Source organism: Typopeltis vanoorti, chromosome 10 (genome assembly GCF_054136105.1).
Source record: "Typopeltis vanoorti isolate ZY-2024b chromosome 10, IOZ_Tvanoo_1.0, whole genome shotgun sequence".
In the NCBI taxonomy this organism is placed as follows: Eukaryota; Metazoa; Arthropoda; class Arachnida; order Uropygi; family Thelyphonidae; genus Typopeltis; species Typopeltis vanoorti.
This window is the reverse complement of record NC_143558.1, coordinates 65,655,045-65,681,897: the sequence shown is the minus strand read 5'-3', so window position 1 is coordinate 65,681,897 and position 26,853 is coordinate 65,655,045. Positions and strand designations below refer to the sequence as shown.

The window sequence follows — 26,853 nt, the reverse complement described above, 5'->3', positions numbered from 1 at the left end:
TGTTTTGACTAATTTCTCTCTTATTAAATATAAATTTATTTAGTTGACTTCCTACCATACCAGCATTGTTGATTCTTTTGTCTATTTCCATATTTAATTTACCATCTTCACTAAAAATCGTGCCTAAATAGCTGAAATGTTTTACTTGTTCCACAGGTTCTCCATTCACAACACAGTTGACATTTTCAATGATTCTGCCTATTTTCATTGTCTTTGTCTTTTTAATGCTGACCTTCATACAATATCTATTACAACAGTTATTCAATTTAGACAGGAAATCTTGCAGACTTGTAGCGGATTTATTTAGAATTATAACATCGTCCGCATAAAGCAAAGAGCTGACATTAACATCTCCAATTCTGATATCATGTTTAATACCACTTTCCTTCATAATGTGATCCATATAGATAATGAATAACAGAGGGGATAATGTACATCCTTGTCTCACACCAGATTTAACATTAAACCATCTTCCTGTACTTCCTTCAATTCTAACTGCTGACTTACAACTCAAATAAAGACTAAGTATTGCTTGATATAATGCCCCATTGACACCATGTAACTGCAGCGTATTGAATAGCTTCTCTCTTGGCACCTTGTCATATGCCTTTTCCAGATCGACAAAACTTAAATACAGATCTTTGTTATATTCCCATGCTTTCTCAACTATTTGTTGTAAAGTGAAGATCTGATCCTGACAGCCACTATTTGGCCTGAATCCAGCTTGTTCTTCACCAAGCTTTTCTTCCACAATTCTTCTCAACTGTTTCTCAAGTATACTTGCATAGATCTTGCCAGGAACACTCAGTAGGGAAATACCTCTGTAATTCTCACATTCAGTTTTATTTTCCTTTTTATATATGGGTACTATGAGAGCTCTACTCAATAATCTGGAATTCGTCCCTCTGTCCAGGCTTTCTGAACTATGCAGTGTAGCCACTGTAAGACTTTTATACCACCATACTTCAGCATTTCTGGCCGAATATCATCTACTCCTTCCGCCTTTCTACATTTGAGGCTTTTGATGGCTTTTTCTACTTCAAGTATGGATATGTATTCCTGACTGCATGCCTGGTCAGTGTTTTTTTACCACTGTGCTGGCATCGCTGTCATGTAACGTGTCTAAATATGTTTGTTCATTACAAAATAATATTAATAGAGGAATTAAAAAAACTGTAGTTTTTCTTTATTTTAATATTGTGCGATTATACCTTGTCATTTTCGGACCACTCTTTTTAACCATCTCTTCGAAATTAAGTTTAAAAAAACTTAAGTTTTTCGAATGATAAATTCTACGAAAAAATAATTTTTTTTAATTTATCGAAAATTAGAACATCGGAGGCAAATTCACACAGGTAAGCTTAGGTCAGATTAGGTCGTTAAATCTGGATTACTTTTAGTCTATTTTTTCAATTATGTGGAAATAACTCATAGTTCATAACTTATAACATATACCTCATAAGTCTTAACCATATTTATATTTATATATATTTTACCAATATTTACAAAAAAAATAAAAATAAAAAAATCCACCAAATTTTATGCCTGCTAAGAGTGCAAAAATTTGTAAGTTTCTGTCGCTCACCTGGCTATCGCCCAGTTGACAGTAGCCCAATTGTGGTGTACCCGCTTTCGAAACCAGATTCGACAGAAAAGTTTGTTAATCCTTATTTCCGTAATCTCCTTTGTATATATATATATATTGTGTGTGTGTGTATTGTTCTGGCAGATGAATACTCTGAGTTTCGGGGAGAAAATATCCTGCCACTATTCGATTGAAAAACCCTGATAAAGGTTTTTCGCATCGTCGATAAGATTCGAACCTTGGGGGTTCGAAACCGACTGAACTAAGCTCCCAAGAAGCTTACTGTAACAAAAATTTAATCTCCCCACTGGAGTCATTGCGCAATTTACGAGCCCCTATTCACGCTTTGCTATCAATTTAAATAGAGTAAGAAGTTACTAATGATTAATTCTATTAAAATAGCAAGAATAACAAACGTTCCTTTTGTTATTCATTTATAGATGGGAATTAGTGAGCTCTTGTATTGTTCAACCTTCAGCCAATAGAGCAGCTGCACAGAACGACAAAATAAATCGCTTTCTCCTGAGTGGCTAAAATTTATTTCTATTTCCCAGCTGAATATACAGAGTTACTTCAATGATTAAAACAGTGCCTTGTAGATGCCGTGTTTGAATGTTTTTTTTCTTTCTTTCTCTCATTTACTATCGCTATCATTCAAGGCCATCTGCATTCAGCGATCGACATAAGACGGTAGAACACAAAACCACCTTGGACTATCCCTTCATTCTCTTTCCTCCCTGACTAAGGGGGGGGGGGAATAAACAGAGAAACGCAGAATTAAACTTCAGCGTGTGTGCCCACCTGGGACAATGCGTTTAAGAGAAATGTTGGATTGAGTGATTCTTCATTTCCTGGCGCGCACGTACACACACACACACACACACACACACACACACACATACACACAGAACGGATACCAGTGGGTGGGTTGGCCTTGCCAACTGTTAGATAAATAGCACTGATGTGGATGTGAAAGGTGCTTGAATAGCAGATGGCTTTGGGTAGACCCTGAATATGCTTAGCGCGATGTAGGTAGTTTTAGCATGAGAACGCGCTCTAGACTGCTTACAAGAAGGTACATTACTGATAATTGCAGGCTTATCAATAAGAGAGATGAATAGGAGACTAGAACGTGTCATTCTACATCCAGTCGCTGTCTTGGACAAGGAAGTATTAGTATGAAACACATGCGCCGAGCTCCGCCTTCAAGTAGCAAGCTTTACGATCCTGTTTAAACACTTCACGAAGCCATGGAAGGCTTATCAAGGCTGAAGTTAATAGCTGAGTTATGTTTCTGTAGCTTTATTCTAGGGATTCATCAATCAGTTTTGGGCTAAGAGCAAGTTACACTGTACAACAGTAACATATTGGTCAACACGCAAAAAGGCTTAGTGACAATGGCTCGCTATTTCAATTCTGTCAAAATATTCATCGCGTGTTTAGATGAAATTGCACACAAATACCACCTGGTGACGGTTTTAATTAAATCTAACGGTGGGTGGGTGGGTGTGAAGTTGACGGTGTTCCAACTTACAGATATTCGAACTCTGCTTAATGGAATTGACTGGGCGTTTTACAATTCGAGAAACTCGCCATAACAGCAATGTCAAGCAATCACCCACGCATACAGAGGCAGTCTTACATTCAGTCTATTATATGTATAAAAACTGCTCCCATATCAATTGTCATACAACTATTTGTATAGACAGATACTTTGCCTAATAATAAATAAAAAGCGTCACGTGTTTGATAATAATAAAAAAATTAATGTTAACTGAGCTTCCAAATTAATTAATAAAAAAAGTTAACTTAACTTCCATATTAATTAATAAAAATTAATGTTAACTGAGCTTCCAAATTAATTAATAAAAATTAATGTTAACTGAGCTTCCAAATTAATTCATAAAAAATGTTAACTGAGCTTCCAAATTAATTAATAAAAATTAATGTTAACTGAGCTTCCAAATTAATTCATAAAAAATGTTAACTGAGCTTCCAAATTAATTAATAAAAATTAATGTTAACTGAGCTTCCAAATTAATTCATAAAAATTAATGTTAACTGAGCTTCTTTACCGCTTTCTATATAGCAAAACATCAACTCACATCATATTTCGAAGTTAGAAGAAGAAAAAAAAAGATTGCAATGGAAAACTTTCTCTCTCTCTTTAGTGTCAGCGGGCATCAAGACACTCGAAGAGTTGTCTTATTCTCTACATTAGCACGAATCCTAGTTGTGGCATAACGATCGTCTATTCTGTTCTGTTGCAGAGACCCACGCTTGACAATGTGTCCTAATGGCTTTTTATAAACAACTTATATGTTACATAACTTAAAGCATGGAGGCCAAGTGCGTCAAAGACTGCAGGCGGTCGAACAGTCTCTCTCTCTCTCTCTCTGCTACGAAAAATGCTCTGAAATTCAATCTTGCCTTGGATATCTGAGAAGACAGATTTATACTGAACAGCGAGGGCTCTGACAACTGGAAGCGGGCCAAGATAGATGGTTGCGTGGATTGTTCAGAGTTCTCTGAGATCTATACAAGGCAAAAGAAGCAAAAGGGAAAAACTATAAAAAAAAAGAGGGAACACAGATTAACGTGTATTTGTGATGAAATAACCCTCACAGTCCTGATGTGTTTGTGGCTTAAGATTGCACTTACTCACAACTGTCTTGAAACGATCAAAAGGCTCTAGTGTTAGCTTCAAAGCTGAGAGAAAAATGAAAAATGACCACTTTCTTAAGTGATTCAAATTTATTCGGTAAAATTTTCTTATATCCCGTTTCGTCGAATGCATTTTGGGTGATTTTTGTAAAGTTTCTCAACAAATACGATTTCAGGACGTTTCGAGGTGTTTGAAATAATCTTCATGCACTACGTGTGCAGATGAGTCTTTTTTTTGTAGCTCTCTTTAACTCTACAGTTACATAGGATTTATAGATTACAGACTTCGCGGAGTGTTTTGTATGAAAATAAAGCACAAAAAAAAAGTTCCAGCTGCTTCTGTGATGGCAATTATCTTTACGTTTCTAAAATTATTTGCATTGATGACAAGAATGGGGGGGACTTTTTTTAATCTGCGAAGTAATTATTTTATGAATTTTCAATTGATTTTTTATGCGCGACTACTAAATGCCGTATAGTCACGAATTATAGATGATATAACTACCTTCTTCGTGAAGAATAATTCCCATCATTTCGATAACTAGAAATCCTAATAAGGATTGGCTTAAAGGGGCGAAGCAAGAATGCTTTTCATCTTCCGGTTATCTATAGAGCACAGTGTAGGGATAAGGTGTTATTCAGCTATATAAATATAAATAAAGCTCTGCTCATGGCAGGAGGGTAACAGCAATAGCCGAGCCTCAGTTAAAACTTCATTGGCTACAACATTGCCATCCATTACCTTCCAAGGGTATTGCCATATTTAAAGGTAAAGCCGTCTCTAAAAATTCGGACGATCCCTAGGCCACTCAAACGTGGGCGAAAGACCGTCCATCTCAGCGTTGGCTCCACTCAGTGATGGCCTTCCACCCACACGCCACCACCACCGCCAAGAACCGCTCATATTCCGAAGAAAAGCATTCACCGACAAAGCTCCCCTCAGCGGGCCGTGTCGAAGAACACTTTCCTCGGTGACTCAAATTGCTCCCTTAAGGCAAAAAAACTTTTAGAGAGCGAACTCAAACTCTCGAATCTCAGCGCCCCAGGGGGGTAACAGCAACAGCCGAGCCTCAGTTAAACTTCATTGGTACAGCATTGCCATCCATTACTCTCCAAGGGTAATCACCGATGTTTAAGTAAAGGTGAACTCAAAAAATTCGGACGATCTCTAGGCCACTCCATAGTGGGCGAAAGACCGTTCATATCTCATCTCAGCGTTGGTTTTACTCAGTGACGGGCTCCCCCACCGCCGAGCAGAACCACTCTTATTCCAAAGAAAAGCATTCACCGACAAAGCCCCTCACTGGGCCGGGCCGGAAAACACTTTCCCTGGAGAGTGAAATTGCTACATTTTCAGTATTTAAGAAAGTTTTTCAAAAATAATATTAATTTAAAAGATATTTTAAGTAACATTTAAGTTGCAGATTTATTTCTAAGGAAATAATTAAAACAACTTTAAAATGTGCGTTTATGAGTCCATTCGATATGAAACCATCGTGCGAAACAGTCTATGGAGATATTGTGGAGATTATCAAAGTATGTTTTACAGAACTATGATATTTCTGAACACCTTAGCGCTCACCGATTAAAAATCTTATTGACAATAATTAATTGTTATTGGTTACGTTTCGTGTCCCAATATCCAGCCCTTTCTGTAATGTCTCTAGGAGGATAGTTAGTAGGATACGGAATACCGCCTTAAATCCTTGAAACTAAGATAAATTCGAACATTAGCGTATCGCTTCGTCTCACGAAAATACGAAACCTTCAAAACTGGCCCTCAGAGGTCACCGGGTGAGTTTCCATTAACCCACATTAACCTTATGGAATTGTTTTACTTTTGCACACCCTTAGCAGACAGACGTTAAGTTTGAAGGCCAAAGTAAGGCTTTGTTTATGGGCACGTTTTAAGAAAGCTGTGTCACCTGCAATGCTTTCTCAAGTGGGCGATTTTCAATTGGCATGACACGGAAGACAAAAGCTTTGTCCTGGCTACCAAAACACCCCTTTTGGGTCACGTATTCCAACTGATATTCGTACATCGAGTCCGTTCACAAATGTACATTAATCACCCCCCGCTTCCTGAGGTGGAGGGGAGGGGAGAAGGGCGCGAAGCCGTCGGTTTGCATCTCTATCGGCATTGTATGACCCTAGCGTGCTCAACTCCACGGCTCGCCGAGCTGCGATAGCCAGGCCAAATTACGATGTCGTGTGAGTGGGAGGATTAAGTAGAAGCTGATAACTGGGTAGAAGGTTTGTGTACCCTTCTACAGGTACGATATGTTACGTGGGATGACTGAAAAGCACGCACTAACACACATGAAATATTTCTACCCTTCATAATTCACTTCTGTTAAAGAGATTAACTTTCAAAAGTTTCTGAGGAGATACTAATCGGGTGTCGGGAACAGTCCTGGGTTTTACTAATGCCCAATTTATGAAGAAAACACAAAGAAACCATTGTGTTATCTTTAGTTTACCGAAGGAAAAGACAAGTTCTTGATTAGAATAGTTGCATCGCAATATTAAGCTGTAGTATACTGTTTGCAGAAGTTCCCCAAGAACAGTGAATATAGTTCTAATGTTGGCTGGTTTACTAAGAAGTGAAACAAGCCTTGGAATACAGTTTATGAGATTTAGCGCATGTGTACAAGGGCGGATCGAAGTGATAAGGATATTTGGCATCTGTTACAACGTTGGACATTTTGAGTATTCAAAATTCCGATCAAATGTCAAGGCAATGACACGTGATCGAAATTTCAAATTTCGTGTTAAAAATTTGAGTCAAAATTTTAAGTGAAAAACAAAGCATTTCTTAGCCGTTCCTTTTACTCAGAGTTTTCAGCAGAGATAGATGAATAACACACACCATCAGATGTAATTTGCAGGCGGTTGGATTCATCAAAATAAAGTACAGCAAGGAGGGCAATGGGAAACCACCTTGCTCATAGGCATTTCCCTAGAAGGTGGCGTGTATATATATATATATATATATATATATAGTTGCCCCTAAACAGCCGAAAGGCTATAACCACAACAATAATATTTCCCCCCCCCCAAAAAAAAACACGACTTTTATTAACTCAATGAGTTATATAAGCTCTTCCAGACAGGCCTTTTACAAAAACCGATGCTCACGGAGAGCTGCTAACCACTCGGCCAAGCAGGCCGGCAATTAATTTAACGCATGTTGATTGACAGTTTCCAATTATTTCATGACTAAATAAAGGCCTTCTTTATTGTTCTTTATCTATACAGATAAGCCTTGCCGTTTCTATTGTACGTGCTTTACATATTTGATTAATAGAACAATAAAATTAATTCCAACAATCATTTGAAACGTTGGACATTGCTACAATGTATTATTCTCTCGATGTACTACAAAAACAGAATACTTGTAGCATCGTTATTAAAATACACACGCAGTTGCTATGACTACGTACCGAACCAGTGTTTCTCATTGTTGCAAGGCATGTGCAAAGGAGAGATTTCTCTTTAAACGTTATGCGTCAACAGTTAATTTTAGCAACACTTTATACTCGAAGCTTGTTCACAATGAAAGGGAAGCGTCAAAAACACTTGCATTTTTGACGTCACTATTGAAGAACCATTTTCCTGTTTTTCGTACACGCGGGCGAGAGAAAGACAGAATAGTTTAGTGGCCAATTTGGTTTCCGGACCAGCTTTAACACTTCATCTATTAAGGTGAGCAAGTGGGTTGGTTTTCTACACGTACTCATACGGTCCACTTATGCACCGGTCATATCCCCTGTCACATTATAGATGCACTTTTGAAACAATAGAGCAGTCTGCATTTGAAAGGCTTCTTCCGGCTGATACGTCTTTATGACATGGAAGTGTTAATTAAAAATGGTAACCATGCATGGATTCATTTGCTATGGTTTTACCGCTCCATTTTTTTTTTTTTTTTATTATTTATCTATCAAAAGCCAATCACGTACTAGTACGGTATTCTAGGAAACGTCTTTTCCATTGTCGTTAATTTTCAATGCTTAAAGTGGCTCCATTGTGACGTCACCTAACAATGTTGTGTTCTGTCACGTTAAAATCAAATCCTGAAAGTATTCAATTGGTCTTTTTTTTTTTTTTTTTGTGCTACGGTCGACAAAACGTGACAAATTGAAAAGTGATTTGCGAATAAGTTGGTAAATTTGTCGGCGTCGCCCTGCTGTCATACCGTGATTGGGTAAAACGACGTATGTCCTGTAACATAGACAAATTAATTCATTTGCAGACCCCATACGGTTAGAAAAATCTGTTTGTCGCTCATTTATGGTCATTTACCGTTAAGTGTCGGAACCTAATTCATTTCCTTGGCCTGATAGAAATGCTGGTATCCGGACACCTGGGTTCAATTAATTGAAAAATAGCGTGCAGACAATTTTTTTCCCTTTTTTTTTTAATATATATATATATATATATATATATATATATATATTACTCTCTGTGGTTACTAACAGAGTTCGGTTGGATAAAAATCAAAATGTATCCTTGTACATGAGAATTACAATAGAGCTAGCGAACCTCCGATTCATGCCGAAGTTACCCGAGATTAACCCGAACACTTAAGTTTTCATCCTACAGTATTTTCATAATTTTTCTGCGCAATTGGCTTTCCTTTTTTCCCCCATATCCTTGTTTTTTCTTCTATTTTCATTCACTCATGGTATGGTAAGAAATTGTATTGCCTTTCTTGTAAGGAGTTATAAGCAATAAAAATAGTTTGCTTCTAGAAGCCGAATGGTTCTAAAACACAAGAGAAGTTATCCCTAGAGGGCCCATTTGCTCTACCGCATCGTCCTTATCTCCAAACTTTCTTTATATTAAGGCCATGCCATAATCCTACTGGCGATCCCAAGACTTTCTCAAGGCTGTGTTGACATACTTTGACCAGGCATGTAACCAGCCTACGATAAGTGTTTCTATGGCTTTACCGAGGCACGTCTCTCCATAAACAGGGTTGAGAGGACCCTTGAGACCTCGTTAAGTTTCCTTTCCACCGACCAGTAAGTCGGGATGTAACCAGAACTCTGCCTCCACAAGGAAGCGGTAAGCTCATTGTGTCACTACTGTTTCTGCTAATGAGCAAGGCCCCTTGCTAAATCGGGGTGTGAACGCTGTGTGCATCCCAGCTAAGATACGATACAAATATCCTTATTCTCAAGAGTCTTTTGATTCTGGGAGACACTGTGATCAATTCTCTTACCACATAGGAAGTATCATTAGTGTGCTGGATATTTTCCTAGGCCACCTTTCTATTTGTATTAGGCTTAACTGTTCGTAGCATTATACAAGGACATAAAATAGTAGCTGATCAGTAATAGCGATTTTAATTAATCCTGCATCCGTTTCTAAATTATAAACTTCGCTAATGATTGTTGCATTGTGACGTCACACAACAATAGTAATCTTTCAGAATTATTACAGTTAAACAGCGCTAGTTGCTCTGACGTCACGCAACAATATAAACTTGAACACACAAACATTACAGATAGAGATCGCTGGTGCTCAATTGTGACGTTACACAAGAATGCTCAATTGTGATATCTACAAAAATACTAACCTTTTACGATTATTGTGCTCATTTCTACACAACATTTTAAAAGACTAAAATCATCAGGGTTTTTAATAAGTATAATCGTAGAAATGAAGATCTCCAGTGGGGAAAAAATGCTATTTATTTAAAATAACGCATTTCTACCAATGAATATATAAGAAAAATATTTCAATTGTCCAAATAAACATGGTTATTAAATATTCAAACAAATTTTCCTCTATCGAACGACAGATTGCGCTGTATTGCTCCACAGCGCCATCATGGAGCCAGTATTGTTGTACAGATAAATAACTTTTGTAGCATTTCTAATTGAATAAAACCTTTGCTCTCATTTCTAACAGGGAGCATTTGTTGACTCATCTCAACTTAACTCGATACGAACAGATTTGAATATGGGGAGCGCCAAAGGAGAAAGGGGGGGGGGGGTAGAAGAAGGGAAGAAGCTTGTTAGGGTTACGTTGATTTATTGATAGCCATTCTCAAGAGAAAGTTTGTACCAATTTTGCACGTGAATAATTAACTGCTACAGAAAGGCAAAGTGTACTCTGGTAAGTTCGAAAGAGGAAAAAAAAAAAAAAAGTCGCCTCGATTCGTCCATGTGAAGTGGAAGCTTAAGAGTCGTAAGGCTTGCAACGTGCTTCGGTAAAATGGCAAGAAATATGGACCAAGCGATATGTGCAACCTTAAACTGTCGTTGAATATTTAAATAGCATCCATAAATTTCACTTAAGTGCGTTTTGTATGCTAATAAAGTTTACAGATGGGAGGGAAGAAGAACAACTAACACTAAATTGGTCTCAAAAGCATGCGTTTGGTAAAACCGTACGTGTGCTCCAAGATCGCTGTGTGTGCGTAGCTATTCGATGCTTTTAACTTCTTCGTTCTTTCGCTGTATCCATATCGCCTTTTTAGTGTCATTCACTTTCTCTGTTTGACACTTTCTTACACTTAAATGCGGCAGAGAGAAAATGTTAACACGTGAATTGACATCCTTCTATTGGAATCGTAGAATTTTTTTTTTTTTTTTTAATACGTCTGTTAATCATAAGAGGTCAAAGGTCAGGGAGAGCTTCAGTCATTTTGCACTATCGCTTCTGGTAGTAGAATCGGATAGCGTTCACGTTTAAGGGTCACAAATGTTGCTGAAGGTATATTTGTGTTGACTGTTGCATCCAGCGGAATATCTCGTAAGGAGGTCGCATGGTCTCCATCCCTCTCGAGTTTTTCAAAATGGACAAACCGGCCAGCAGAATACTCGCAACTGCTTCCTCCGTAAAACCAAACCAACAATCAAACAATTATTGGAATATCATGCTGTTGTTTGGTTCTTGTTGAGTGATGAAAGTCACGAAATTCTTATTGACGTCACTCGCTACTTTGATCTTTCACTTCGGGTTCAACTTCTTACTCAAAGAAATATGTCAGTTCTTTATGGTGCCGCATTCGTTCCTCGGTGAAAAGGTGAAGAACTTAGGCTTGCTACTGTCCTCTGTGTTGAGGTAATGCGCGTGTAGAAGGATATCATGCAAGCGTCCTTCAGTCAGAATCAGATCTTCAATTTAATCCCCTTTAAATGCTACAAGGATTGTGTCGTATAATGAGGAGATCATGTTTTAGTTTAACGTATCTTAATTGCACCCCTTCAAGGACGTGAGGAAGTTTTTCGGCTTTTTTTTTTTCAACTGAAGGTGAGTTAGCCATTCGAGCACAGAACTAGTAGCGACCACGATCAAACACATTAAACATGCTTCATAACAGTTTCAAAAGACTTCCACCCACAGAGCAATCACTCCCATTTTACCAACATCCTTCTAGTTGTGAATATGTTTTCTACCACTGAAAACAGAGAAATTCTATCTTCTTCTGAAGAACGTTACATATGCCTGGTCACAGCCAGGCATATGTAACGACATATGACTGATGACCACTATACTACTGCTGCCAACTACACGCCACACTCACAATTCCGGAATAGACTGATGATTTATATTAGATCACGTTGATGATATTTTTTCTATTTTCCTCAGTTCTCATATATATTTTCTTAGATGGCGCATTTCAAAATACTTTCTAGTCTGGTTTCTCACTGTATGGAAGTCATGTCCAAGAGTCTATCTTCTCTCACTGCACGTCTCCACTATATCCTTCCATCTAATCAAACTCATCTGCTAATTTAGAATCCCCTGCTCTTTTTTTTAACCTTCTCTGGCTAAATATTTCCTTTCCTCATTTAGTAACTTTCATTTGCTGGTTTTCAAACATTGATAGCCACTTACATCTTTTTACATTCTTTTCCATGAAACTTGACCACCTGCAATCCAGGACGATGACCTCACTATTTGGATAAAATAGTGAGGTCATCGTCCTGTTTTATGTGTTAATGATGTTCTCTTTGGCATTTTCAGATTTGCCTTCAAACGCTATTTTACATCCATCCTAACTATATACAAATGGGCCCATGCTTAGAATACTACTTATATGTTCAGGGTGGTGCACCTAAACTTCCCTTAAAATCCTTGATACTGTCCAGAGGTGAGCAATTAGGCTCATTGACGATCCCTCTCTTACATATTCACGTCAACCTCTATCTCACAGATATGCAGCGTTTCAGCACTGAGTCTGTTCTACATGGACCAGTGAATTGGCAATCATCATTCCTTCACTTCTAGTTGCACCTCTTCATAAAAGACCAGCAGAATATCCATTTTCAGTACCACTGCAACCACACTGAACCTGCTTCTATTCATCCTCTTTTATTCCTTCAGCACAGCCTTCGTGAAGAAGTATTTCAAACAACTACAACCTGCAACTCTTCAAATACTTTTGAATACTCATCTGCACTGATGTGCTTATAGGTCCCTCGGCCTCTTGTGCATGGAATCAATATATCTATCCCATCAGTGGCTTTTAACAGGAACTTAAGCGCCCATAGCCTTCCGAGTATCCTTGGTCTTCTCAACCGTAATACGAGGATAAGGCAGTTGACCCTATGTCTCCAAGTATTCTTGTCTACAAATTGCGTGTGTTCTACTGGCCGCTTTGTCTGTTTTGAGGAACGAAAAACCCTCTACCCCCGTATTAAAACCGACTAACTCACCTTTAGTCGAAAGAGACCAGATAAAGGACAGGTCTCTCCGACCAAAACGCTTCGTCTATATTGACTGAGCTACGGAGGCTCATATATATATATATATATATATATATATATATATATATATATATATATATATATATATATATATATATATATATATATATATATAGACATATTTTTATGAAATTTAGAATTCCTACAAAACTAATTCGTTACATAAATAGACTAACTGGTGTTTGTATATATCTTACCTCTCTCTCTCTCTCTCTCTTTCTTTCTTTCTTTCTTTCTTTCTTTCTTTCTCTCTCTCTCTCTCTCTCTGTCGTCTTTTTTGACCACGGCTACAGGAGTAACGTACGACGATGATTCTCTTTAATATCCCCCCATAAAAAAGTCGTCCATCACGGCATCTGGAAAGACAAAATCGCTTACGGACACGTGGTAGCTGGAGCTTTACGACCATCGGTTCATTTTTAATTTTTACAACCTCGCTTACTTGACTATAAACATTCGGTGTGGCCCGTAATGAAAGCCACGAGATACTTTTAACTACTTTATTTAAGCAACCCCCAAATCCCCCAACACTGCTATGATACTAATTAACTGTCGCTGTTAAATCTTTGAAATTAGAAAAAAGAAATTTGCCTTAAAGAAAGCAGGTGAAAAATGTATCAAGGCATTTACAAGATTTATGTTATACGATTTCTTAAATTCCACTTACGAAACAAACTGAGGATTTTTTTTTTTTTTAAAACTTGATTTGCATTCCCTAGAATGGAATTAACTTAGCTTCAATAACGGATTTTCTTCGCATGTCTTTGAACTGCTTCGTTTCTCAAACACGTGAGGTTGAAATCGTACATTAGAAGAGCTGTTGAATAGCACAGCAATGACATAAAGGGATATTCTTGTCATAATTAGTGTACAATTTATTACTAAATATTATCTTTTTGCTCATAAAAGGATTATGCTATTTCTTCAGGCAAACAGACATTTTTAAAACGGCAACAGAACTCAGAAGATGGGTGTGAATATTTCGTGGTCGTTTATTAACATGGGAGACAAGCACGTGCAAAAATATTAGAGCCAGTGACTGTCATATGTACTCGTGAACCACATCATGTCCCCTTAACTACTAGTCTGTCGGGATGAGAAAACCGATTGCACCCATCTTAGTATTGACTCCACCACAGAAGGTCTCCTAAGGTATTGTGGACCAATCAGATGTTATAAAGGGCAGGAGGTGAGCGGTTAAGGGAGGCACTGGCGTCGACCGGCGAATGCTGCATTCCCCCATGTTCTTAGAAATGTTCGAAGATTCGGGCGACCAGGAGAGCACACGGAATGCTTGGATACAACCATGCTTGCGCTATGCGAGCCTTGACACGATATGATGTCTTCCTGGAAAATGCCAAATCCATCGGGTGGCATTGTCATCATGTTGTGCGATACTTGGTCCAAAACAATCCCCTTGTAAAGAATTGACGGTTCTGGTGTGTTCGTTAGGGATGTCCATGAGAACAATTCTTCATACCAGAATACTGCAATACCAGCCTATTTCTGGCCAACCGTGCAGAGTGTTTAAGCGGGAAACCAGCTAAATGGTCATGTTTTGGATTGATTGCATAAGAGCCACTATCTATCTATCCATTAATTAGTAATGCAACCCTGAAGCAAAATTCTCTCTCTCTCTCTCTCCCACACACACTAGTTGAAGGAAAAGTAATATTTGCGAAGAATTTAGCCAATAAATAATTACAAAAAAAGATAGCAATTTTTTTCTAAAAAAACGCAGTGCTCCTCTCCATCTATCTTTCAATCCAAACAGTTGCCATTTCACAGCGATCCTGTATGTTTCTAATTTATTTTTTCCTAGTCACTTATAGCGCTCCTATTGTTTAAGCCAAAAATAAGAGCCACCATAGCTCAGTTGGTATTGCAGGGCTCTTCAGTAGGAAAGACCCAGGTTCGACTCCCGTGTATACGCGAAGAACATTTTATTAAGGCTTTTCAGTCAAAGACGAGTTAGTCGTCTCATAGGGTGGTAGAGGGTTTTTTCTCCCAGAAACTCGGGTTTTTCGTCCTTCAACCAGGAGAAACGCAATTGCCACACAAAAATACATTACACTCAGTAGCTTCATATTGGTTTCCCAAGATGATACCGTACTCTATCCGTAAGGGGCCGCTGTATCATCATACGCTAATTAATTTAATTAATTTGCGATATTTACCTAGAGATGATCCCCGTCACAGAATGTCATCCTTTTCCAGATCCCTTTCTTTAAAAAAAACTCTCATTCTTTAAACACCATAAGCATATGGTGTTTAAAAACCAGACAAGTTAACGTTTGCTTTTGTTCTAAAATCACAAGTAATAGCGTATGGATTTATTGAGCCTATGTTACGAGTTATCTCGGTATTGCGCCATATCCAAATACGCTCTAAATAAATAGAAATCTCTTGCCGACATTAATAATGTTTTATATTTTTAATTTTTTTTAAACCACTTGATCTTTTAATATTTTACTTGAATATTGGATAAATGTGCTGTTCAATAGAACTTGTAAGTCACATAATTATGAATATATATATATATATATATTTTTTTCATTTCCCTCCTTTATTTATAACGTGTCTACTGATAACACTGGCGTATTGTTAATAACAAATGTCCTAAAACATATAGAAATCTGGATATTATAACTAAATGACATTGCATACAACTTCCATATAAAATTTATGAAGGCAGCCAATCTTACATTAAAGCGGATTTGTAACCAATGGCTACAGTGGCGCAACAATGAAACAGGAACGTGCCTTGTTTGACTAGAGCAGGCTCAACTGTATTGTTGCTATTGACAAAACAAAAAAACGAACCCATTGTTGAAATATCAATAAAGCCTTCAATCGACTGTCCAATTAACAATGAGTATATTTGCAATAATGTATTATCCGCTGAGTGTTTGAAATTTAAATTAGCTCTCTCTCTGAAGCATGCTGGATAAAAAAGAACAAATCACATTAATGTCATCTGGATTTAGTTTACATTGTAATGAGAGGAAAAAGTTGGCAAACATCAACCATGGGAATGGGCAAGGATACAGGGAATCCAATTCATTTTGAGTGTTATCAGAAAGTGATGAATTATTTTCACGGTAATAACCAGGCGCAAGTAATTGCATATTGTTATCCTGTCATGCTTGTTTCTTGCGCATCTAGCTTCAGTTTACAAACATTTTTTTTTAAACTCCCGTTTGTTCAGATAAATAATGGCAGAGTTTCTAAATGCATGATTAATGAGAGGATAGAGGATATTCATAAAGAATACTGTAGAATTTTGTTTTTTCGTTGATGATATTTGTTGTGCATCGTTAGTCGAGCATATGTGTGCATAAAATGGATTGGAAGGAGGACGCGATTTTGTGATAAACGCGCAGTTAAAAATAGGACGCCTGTTGACACAACCTGAAGCCATAAAGACAAGAAAGATGTCCACGCACACGCACATACGCGTTCGATTTTTCTAGCTCGGTTATTATTATGGATAATAGAGAGGAAGTTGGTTGCTTGCATTGTTAGCAAAAATTCAGACGTGAGCTTTGTTAAAGACATTGGAACAAGGCGATGTTCAACTTCGATAGGAAAATATAAGAAGGCATATAAAAATATGATTCTACTGCAACAAATAAAAAGCTAACTTTTGAAGGCAATCATATCATAAAATATTAACACTAGAGGGAGCACTAATCAGTGGATAATTACCCTAAAAATTTTATTTTTGGTCCTCCAAACTGTAGTATATGAACTGTTCAATTTATATTGTTATTTATAATATTTATGGATGTAAAAAGCCTCCTTTTAACAGATCAGACGGGGATGTGTTTTATAAATAGCATAGATGCCTTAGAGCAGGGGTGTCAAACTGGCGGCCTACGGGCCGCATTCGGCCTACGACGCCTCAAAGAAAGATGGGAAAAAAGGATGGTTGCTTTTTATAATAAAAAAACAGAAATACCGTATTTACGCGAATATAACTCGTCCTCGCGTATGACTCGCATCCCTGATTTTATTTTACGAAAAAAAAATTTTTTTTTAAGTTTTGCACACACATAAAGTGCTGAGACATTTGCTGTCTGTGTAATATATTTCTCAACAAGTGTAATATATTTCTTTAGTGCAATTAGAGACAACTGGGAGAAACATGGCACTAACTAACGAATCACATGTCTCCTCCCACATTAACCATGCAGTTTAGACCCAGGCAAAGTCATATGTTGCACCGGCAAACACAGTATCTAACTAAAAACTATTGTTTTTAGTTAGATGTGTGTGTGTGTGGTTTAAACGTTTCATTTAGTTTAAACGCCATCTATTGTAAATATTTATATATAAAAAAAATCAGCTACCGCCTTTTTATTCCCGTGATATAAATATAATAAAAATATTATTATTATTATTTTAGTTGTCATAATTATTATACTATTATTTTATATGTCTTGTAATAACTTAGAATAAATAAAATTTTTGTTATCAATTTTCCAATTTATTTATACCCATTATTCCACTTCCTTTCCACTCTAATTAGTGAAGGCTTTTAATTGAAAATGTTTCGCAGCCCACTTGAGATACATTTTTTATAGCAAATGGCCCACGGCCCAATTGAGTTTGATACTCCTGCATTAGAGTCTCATATTTTGAATAAACAAAATCAGATTTTATTGTTATGCCTCAGTAATAGACCTCGCATGCCTATGGTCAGATTATAGACATCTAGAGACTTCTTTTTAAGATCGAAACACACCGATGAAACATCGAGAATCGAACCTATATCTTTTCAAAACCAGGGGCGTTGCCGCTACTGACTACACCACAAAAGTGCTCACTTTAAAATGTCCCATTTAATACTTTGCTTTTTAACAGAATTCTTATAAATCACAAACGCTTTGGGTATGAGGCTATTAACACTGATTCGTTCATTGCATATTTTAGTCTGACGTAGTACTTGTTATCTAGGAGATTTCATACAGAGACAGGAATATCTAGCTATATATCTTATACGGTATTTAAGTAAGCTTCCCCACACTTATAGAGCCTGAATTAGCTTGAAAAAGGTGTGTACAGGATTTTCATATTATTTAATCCTCAACCCACCCACAATAATAATATGTTAATGGTTTACAGCCTTTCATGCCTATGAGTGACATTCACATTAATAATGATATACATAACGAATTATCCCTTCTCAAAATAGACAAACCTACCGGAAAACACACATATAATAAACAACAAATATAATGTATCGGCCTCATAGCCTTGACTGTAATTCTAGCCAAATTAAACGAATTATTGTTTTATATATTTGGAATACTATATATTCTGCCATAAGAATGCGTGTTCGGTAATATCGCTTTATTATTATCCTATTCTTTTTTTAATATTAGAGGAATATTTCGGTGGGTGTTCTGCAAAAACTGTACTTTGTAATACAGTTAACACAAGTTTTTTGAGCTAAAAGCTGTAGTGATGGCTGGGCAACGGCAATAGCCGAGCCTCAGTTAAAAACTTCATTGGCTACTGAATAAGCAAAGCCATCTCTAATAATTAGGCGATCCCCCAAACCATCCCCTACGACTGGCCGAAAGACCGTCCAACTCAACGTTGGTTCCACTCAGTGACGGGCACCCCCCAACCACAGCATATTCCAGGGAAAAGCATCCACCGACAGTGTCCCTCACGGGCCGCGCCGAAGAACGCCCTCCCCCAGAGACTCAAAATGCTCTCTCAGGGGGAAACCCCCCCGAAATTCAAGCCCCCCCCCCTCCCCCTCACCGGGAGCAAAATTTCGGAAGAAACCTAAGAGAGCAAAACTCTACGTCCCAAGGTAACAGCAATAGCCGACCCTCAGTTAAAACTTTATTGGCTACAGCATTGCCATCCCACGTATTCAAATATTCAAATACAGAATCAACGCAAGTTCGTAAAAGAACTGGCAGATGGACTGAGTCCTTGACTCTTTATCCCGTCATATGAATGGAGAAAATCTGTGTGGATGGTGTTATTGAGTTAAAAGCTCTAGTCATGGCTGGTAATGGCTCTAGTAAAGGCAATAGCCGAGCCTCAGTTAAAACTTCATTGGCTACAGCATTGCCATTCATTACCCTGGAAGTCCCATATTTACAGGTAAAGCAGTCTCTAAAAATTCGGACGATCCCTAGGCCACTCAATCGTGGGCGAAAGACCGTCCATCTCAGCGTTGGCTCCACTCAGTGATGGCCTTCCACCCACACACCACCACCGAGCAGAACCGCTCATATTCTGAAGAAAAGCATTCACCGACAAAGTCCCTGAGCGGGCCGTGCCGGAGAACACTTTACCCGGAGACTCAAATTGCTCCCTTAAGGCAAAAACCTTAAGAGAGCGAACTCAAACTCTTGAATCTCTGCGCCCCAGGAGGTAATAGAAACAGCCGAGCTTCAGTTAAACTTCATTGGTACAGCATTGTTATCCATTACCCTCCAAGGGTACCCTGGAAGTCCCAAAAGGGACTGACAATCTCCGTTCACGGTTCCACCTCAACGCAAGTCCTTATAAGGACTGGCTTAAAGGGGCGAAGCAAGAATGCTTTTTATCTTCCCCGTTATCTGTAGAGGACAGTGTAGGGATAAGGTGTTATTAAGCTATTAAAGCTCTGATCATGGCAGGAGGGTAACAGCAATAGCCTAGCCTCAGTTAGAACTTCATTAGCTACACCATTGCCATCCATTACCCTTCAAGGGCATTGGATTGAATGAATCAATCCCCGCCCCACACTGCTGAACGCAAGTGTAATAATATTAAAATATTTAATGTAATTCCAAATAAGAAAAGTTTTGGTGTGTTTAAATAAACATATTTAGAACTTGGATAAAATGATAGCTTAAAATAAAATGTAAAAGTTTGGTTTTTTTCTTTCATTTTTGTAATAATCCAAAATCAATTCTTTCTGCAACAAAAGCAGATTTGTAAGCTTCCATTTCTCCATTGTAATGAAATCAAATAATAACAGATTTATCCACTATTACAAAACTGGAGGTTGATTATATCGATTTTCATTTCCCATGCCGACCCTTTGCGCTATTAATATATGCTTCATGCTGTTTCGTTTTATATACCAATTATCTTTATGTACACGAAATAACAAAGGTTTTATTTTAATTTTTTTTTTTTTTGTACCATTACTACTCTTTCTCTGACATGTTCATATGCGTGTATAATTCAGCCTTTAGTTCACAAAGCAGAACAAACACCAGGAGGCGTTTCTGTAGCGTGAAACGTCACACGATGACAGCTTTGGGACCCCCTAAGATCCCAAGCGCGTTCTCTAAGCGGCCACCCCGCTGTTACCAAAAGCATCGGGCGGAAGATAATGTATGGAAGAAGACAGAAATATATATAGAGGGAAAAAAAAAGAGAGAGAGAGAACTAAAAGCATGTTACTGGTGCAGGAAACCCAGTGACAAAGAATAATGTGCCCAAAATGCTGACTCATTGCTAAACTTAGGGGAAAATTTGCTGCAGTTCTCTGGAAATGTAAAATGCAACAGAGATTGAGATGGCATCTACAGAATAATTATTTGAACGGAAGAAAGACGAATGACATTGAAAGGGGAAGGGGAGGCAGTGAAATTGGTGATATGGAGACTGCAAAACAGGTTTCGTTTGGACGCATTTTTTTTTTTTTTAAAGGAGAGTCACGAGGCATTTTAATATCCGAACTAAATTCTGATTTTTATGTTTAAATCGCAGCAACAATTGATAATGTTGGTTCAAAATTTTTAAAACAAAGTGTGTATAACGCCATCTATCGGTGACTGGGTAATTTAAAATTTATCTTTTTTTTTTTTTTTAAGGGATTACATAGCCAGCCAGATATTGAAAAGAGTTCAGTTATCATTCTCTGAATGACTTTATTCATATATCGTTCATCTGTGAATAATTTTAAGAAACGCCATTTTTAACCTTGCAAACTAGTTGGCAAATGAAGCCTTTTTCCCGGGGTCTTATCTTGCACGCGGATGAAAACCACACTTCTACTATTACTAAAGCACTAATGGAAGAGACATTTCAAGTGAAGTGAGCCGCTCGCATTCCACCCCCCCTCTGCTTTGTCTTCCCCCCGGTGTGATAAAGTCAACATTAGGCAGCACTTATTTGTGGATTATCTTGAGCGAAACCAGGTTTTGAAGCAGATGTTTAAGTGCAATTTGCAATTATAAGGATGTGTTTTCTTGAGAAGGTGGGTTGGCCTTAATAAAAGAGAACTTTATCGGTTGAAGTCTCACTATAATACAGGAAGGGGGGAAAAGCAGTTTTTGTTTACAGGAACGCTTAGGGAATCTAATTAGATTAAGATGCATTTCCTTTTTCTAGTAGTTCTAGCCTCTTTATAAGGACAAGCTGCCAGGCTGTTTCCATTGAATGCGAATCTGTTCAGTGACCCATTGACTTAAGCATTAAAAGAAGACAAACTTGACGTTATTGAACAGATGTCTAAGGTGGAATTAACATAACATGAAAAGTAGCCGCATTATATATGTAATAGTATAATAAAAGCTAAACATACACACACGCAGACTATAATATAATATAATATATATATATATATATATATATATATATTAAATTATAAATAATATATATATTATTAAATTATTATTACAATAATCGGAAGTCATCATTAATTGTATAAATAAATCTGTGAGCATATAAATCTGTGAACATATTCAATTAGATCGTTGTTATATAACCAACAGAATATAAAACATAAATGGTGTATTTACTTTTTCTAAATAGTTTTAAAAGTCTTGAAAAAATTTAATTTTTTAATATAAAATTTTGAGTCTCATATTAGTTACATTATTATTTTTATAATTGATTAACCAAATCAACGAATGCCGTGAAGTTATACAGTTACCAATGAATTGCTATTAAGTTTATATAAACCAAAAAACGGATAATTTGCTAGTTTTTATATATAGAAAAATAGCCTGTTTTGTGCTGTTTGTATAAAGTCTTGTGAATAACGTAATTAGTTTTATTCGAGGTGAACACAAAAGTGACGCTGGGAAATATCATTCATTTCTTTTTCTGCCAACCTCTACTAGCAGGGATGCTGATACAATGCCATCTGGTTTTTGTACCGATAAAAAGAAGCTTGGTGCTTACGACTCCTTGACCAATGGCACCGTTCGTAAAGGGAGGATATCAGTAAATAAAAACCAGCTGACCTAGCGATGTGGAACGTTACCGTTGCCTTTACATTCTCTCATTTAGAAATGGGGGGGGGGGGGGAAGCACAGAGAGAGAAAAAAAAATCCTACTGTCTACAACAGCCCAGGTGCGGCGGCAATCACGAACGTGATGTGGAAACTTAACGAAAGACATCACAGAAGAGAGAAAGACTCGCGGGGGGAAAGCAAGTGACCGAATCACGAAGGCCATAGGAAATTACAGATCCACTGATTCTGCATAGAGGAACAAAACCGATATATTAGTAGTCTATGCACGGGTCTCGACTGTTTATACAGGGGCTGCCGATTATTGTTACCTTAGTACCCGAGAGTGTTCGTTCGAGGCACGTGAGTCAACAAAACGGACGCCATCCATTTCTTATTTCTCGGGCTCCACGTACGGATATGTCCACAAATTTATCCAAACACACGCTACTACTAATACCAAGGGAAACTCGTTCGTTTCGCGGACGGTAACCCTACTTTAGACGCTGTCGCTAAAGTACACATAATATTGGGGTGTTTCTATTTTGTTTGTTCCTGTTTTCTCCGTAGTCATGGCCTCTCTTTCCCTCCGTCTCCAAGCAGTACATTCGCTGAGCAATTCTAGCGATCAGTGGTGTCTGTCTCTTGCTGGTGTTGTATCGATGTACAAACGTACACGTCTGAAATCCTTGTTGCGTTCCCAGAATATACTTGAGTCGCAATTCCCGTCTTTGTGTGCACGTGCTGTTCAATGCATCGTCCTTCCGGCTTTCAAGAAGGAAAATTGATACATGACGCAAAATCATCAGTATACCCATAACAAGAACGAAATCAACCAATCAACGTTTGATAACAATTGCAAGCACTTCGTGAATAATTGTAATAGTGTAATATTAAAAAAATTAAAAGGTGCATTAGATTTCTCTCAGGATTTTAAAAATATATTTAAATTAGCTAATATTTTTTATTAAAAATTAGAATAACATATTAATTGCATCATAATTTTATTCAAGAGAAACGCAACTTTTTATTTATTTATTATTTTTTAGCAGTTTGTACAGCTGACAAGGATAGCAAATTTTTTCGAGGCTAATGTGGATGTTGATGTATTTGTATCAGGAAAAGCTACAGTTTTAATTCCCAGATCTTGCCCGAAGATCTGGGAATTAATGAAAGGTAAGGGAAAGTGAAGTGAGCTTTTACTTGTGACGGGACTAAGTTGTTCACTAGGTTATCTCCCCACTGAAGAAGAACATGGAGATCAGAGTTGAAAGATCTTGAAGCTTGGAATGTTTGCGCACTACAGAGTTTGCCAAATGAGCCAGAGGCAACATGGAATGCTGTCATCATCAAAACTACGAATAAGATTTCAGTTCTAGGATACCGTGCTTTCCATGGGAAAATATAAGAAGAGAACGCCATCAATCGTGGCAAATGGTGAATGACCAGAGAGGCAAGTGGCTACTCAGTCAAAGATAGAAGGCGCACTCAAAAGTAGCGCGTATAGTCCTCTATAGCAGGCTCAATCAAATGCCCCTGGGAATGTCAACAGCGACCACACGATTTTCAAATCTTTCCATAGCCTGTGTCTAAAAAGTTGAAAATATGTTTTAAAAGTCCTTAAAATTTAAAAAAAAAAGTGCTTAAATTCGAAAACATTGCCTAAAAACAAATCCGATTATTGATTTTTATGTGGAACATCGAAAAAGAATGGTATTTAGCAAATGAAGTTATAAGAATGGGATTAGAGACTGCTTTATATCTTACGAAAACATAATTAAATTTTAAGAAGGTGAAGGGACTAATTAAGTACGTATATCTGTACAACAATCACAAATATTACAATCAATTTTTTATCACCGCTGTCTTTTTTCAAATAATATTTCAATAATTTTTCCTAAACTGCTTTTTTTTTCAACACTATTTCAAAACTTTAATTACGATCTGTGCTTACCAGTGGAAATAGTAACGTAATGATAATTAATACTTTTATATTGCACTCACAACACTATTTTAATCACAGTTAAGGACTTTTTTTTTTTTAACCCATAAACAATTACCACAAAAATAAATATACATTCTGAGCTTACGCCATCTTTAAATTTCAGGTGCGCAGAAAATCTCATAGATTGTTAGACAGCGCAGAATAGTTCGTGTGGTATTTGCAACAAAAATCAGAGTTCTGAATTAACAAGAGAAATCCAGTGTCCGTTTCTGATGTTTCTCAGCAGGCGGGCCTGTTGTGAGTTGGAATGAGAGTAGGGGTGTGGCCGAGGAAATAGAATAGCTCTCAGGATTAGATTATTAATTAGAGGGAAGAACGGTTCGATGCCCTGTAGCGAATGGAAATAATTTTAAACACATCAACTTTACCTGTGATTAATCAAAATGTATGGTGGGGAGAAGAGAATTTAAAAATAAAAAAAAAAATCACTAGCCACAAATTATTGCAAATAATGTCCGTGTACATTCTTGCAATGATAGATAATGGTTTATAATTATTTTTTTATCCATCACCCGACCTTTCTTTTTTATTTCACAAAAAAATTCAGCTAAGTCACTCTGATCTTTAGTCTGCTGAGCGACAAGACAGCATAAAAGCCAGGAAGGAAGTGGCCACAGTTGTACTAAGAGTGAGAGAAAAACAGAGGGACTTCGTAGAGCTTGCAATCAATAAATGTTCGATCTCGTAAATGTGACTGTCAGGAGTTATCTTGTGTCGGGATCCACCCATTTGCAAACGGTTACTCCAAATTTCATGAGAACACTTCTATCCTGAGTATTTGAAGCTGTCGATGCGTGAAAGTTCTCCGTATTTTATCAGCCTGGGTCTCAAGTGAAGCAATGATGAGATCTGCTTACATGTACTTCTGTTTCTTATAGAAATATACGCGCCAGTTCTTTGATTCGTTTCACTTCTTTTCCGTTAATAGCGTAAGAACAGTTTCTTTATTAAAAATTAAAATAAGAACAGTTTCTTTAATTAAAATATCCATTCCATTTAATTATATATACTGTACTAGTAAATATAAATAGTGTATAAATATTCCATTGGCGTAAATTTTAATATCCAACTCAAAAGCATTTTATAGTCCTTATAAGGACTGGCTTAAAGCGGTGAAGCAAGAATGCTTTTCATCTTCCCTGTTATCTGTAGAGGACAGTGTAGAGATAAGGTGTTATTGAGCTATTAAAGCTCTGATCATGGCAGGAGGGTAACAGCAACAGCCGAACCGCAGTTAAACTTCACTGGTACAGCATTGCCATATCTATATTTAAAGGTAAAGCCGTCTCTAAAAATTCCGATGATCCCTAGGCCACTCAATCGTGGGCGAAAGACCATCCACCTCAGCGTTGGCTCCACTCGATGATGGCCTTCCACCCACACGCCGCCACCACCGAGCAGAACCGCTCATATTTTTAATTCCGCGGAAAAGCATTCACCGACAAAGCCCCTCAGTGGGCAGTGCCGGAGAGCACTTTCCCCGGAGACTCAAATTGCTCCCTTAAGGCAAAAACCTCAAGAGAGCGAACTGAAAACTCTCGAATCTCGGGGGGGGTAAAACATTAACAGTCCACTAGTACTGCCATCCATTACCCTCGCAGGGCTTTTCTCAAAGTGGATGTAATGTTATTATATATAATATATTTAAAGGTGTATATAAAGTTGTTTTGAAATATTTGATTAAGTTTTAAACTATTGAAATTTTCAAATACTGTTATAAAGCGAATATAAGTTGCAATGATTTCTAAGAAGAATTTTAAAAAATTCTTCTTCCAAGTAGCTAAAACCGTTTTGAATAAACTGGGTTAATTATGCATGACATCACATCTGACTCAAGCAGTCTAGCAAAACTTGTTCATAATACAGACAGAAATTTGTCGTATATTCAATTATATATCTTCAATATTCCGATTCCATTTTGAACTTAACACTTAATTGTAATGATTGTTGAAAATTCATTTTTACATTCTTTCTTAACAATCTTAGTTGACTATAATTCAACTAAGGTAGGCAGGGGCGTACGCGATACATGCATTTGGTGCAGTGCCCATAATAATAATAATAATAATAAAATAACCTTAAATAAAACAAAATAAAAAGCCGATAATTTTAAATTTTTTTCTGATCTGATTTTTGCACGAAACTACTCAAGGGCCATATGCGGCCCTCACGTTGGGTACCAATGTTTTAAAATGCATTCTCTAGGAGTAGCTCTGTAAAGGCTGTATTCACATTGGTATTCTAGTTTTAATGGGATCGTGTTTTTTTAAATGCTAAAATAATTTAAAACCATAAAAAGTTCTGTTCTTATTACAGATGTTCCAATACATTATATTCTACGTTCGACTGCTATAATAATGAATGACGTCACAATACGAGAATATAATCGCGAAATTTACATTTTTAATACAAGAATATTGTTGCTAAATGTATCTTTTTAATACAATAATATTATTGAGAAATGTACCTTTTGGTGCTTGTCTCAAATTATTTCTATATTTATTATTGTAGTATGACTTGCATCAACATTAGTTCCTAAATGGGACATTTCTGAAATAAAGAAAAGAATGTATGCAAAGTTATTGGAAGATAGAAAGATTGAATTATACATATTTGCAATTTAATTATCACGGCAATCGAATACTTACGTATTGTTTGTTTATTTCATTAAAT

General features: G+C 37.1%; 1 long non-coding RNA gene across 1 annotated transcript in view; it reads right to left on the bottom strand.

The window, feature by feature from the left end:
• Positions 1-26,853, bottom strand: part of LOC150102477 (uncharacterized) — a 355,066-nt gene that overhangs the window by 113,619 nt on the left and 214,594 nt on the right. Inside the window, exon 2 of the long non-coding RNA XR_016548952.1 lies at positions 26,648-26,730. This is a non-coding gene — a long non-coding RNA (uncharacterized LOC150102477). The remainder of the gene's footprint in view (positions 1-26,647; positions 26,731-26,853) is intronic.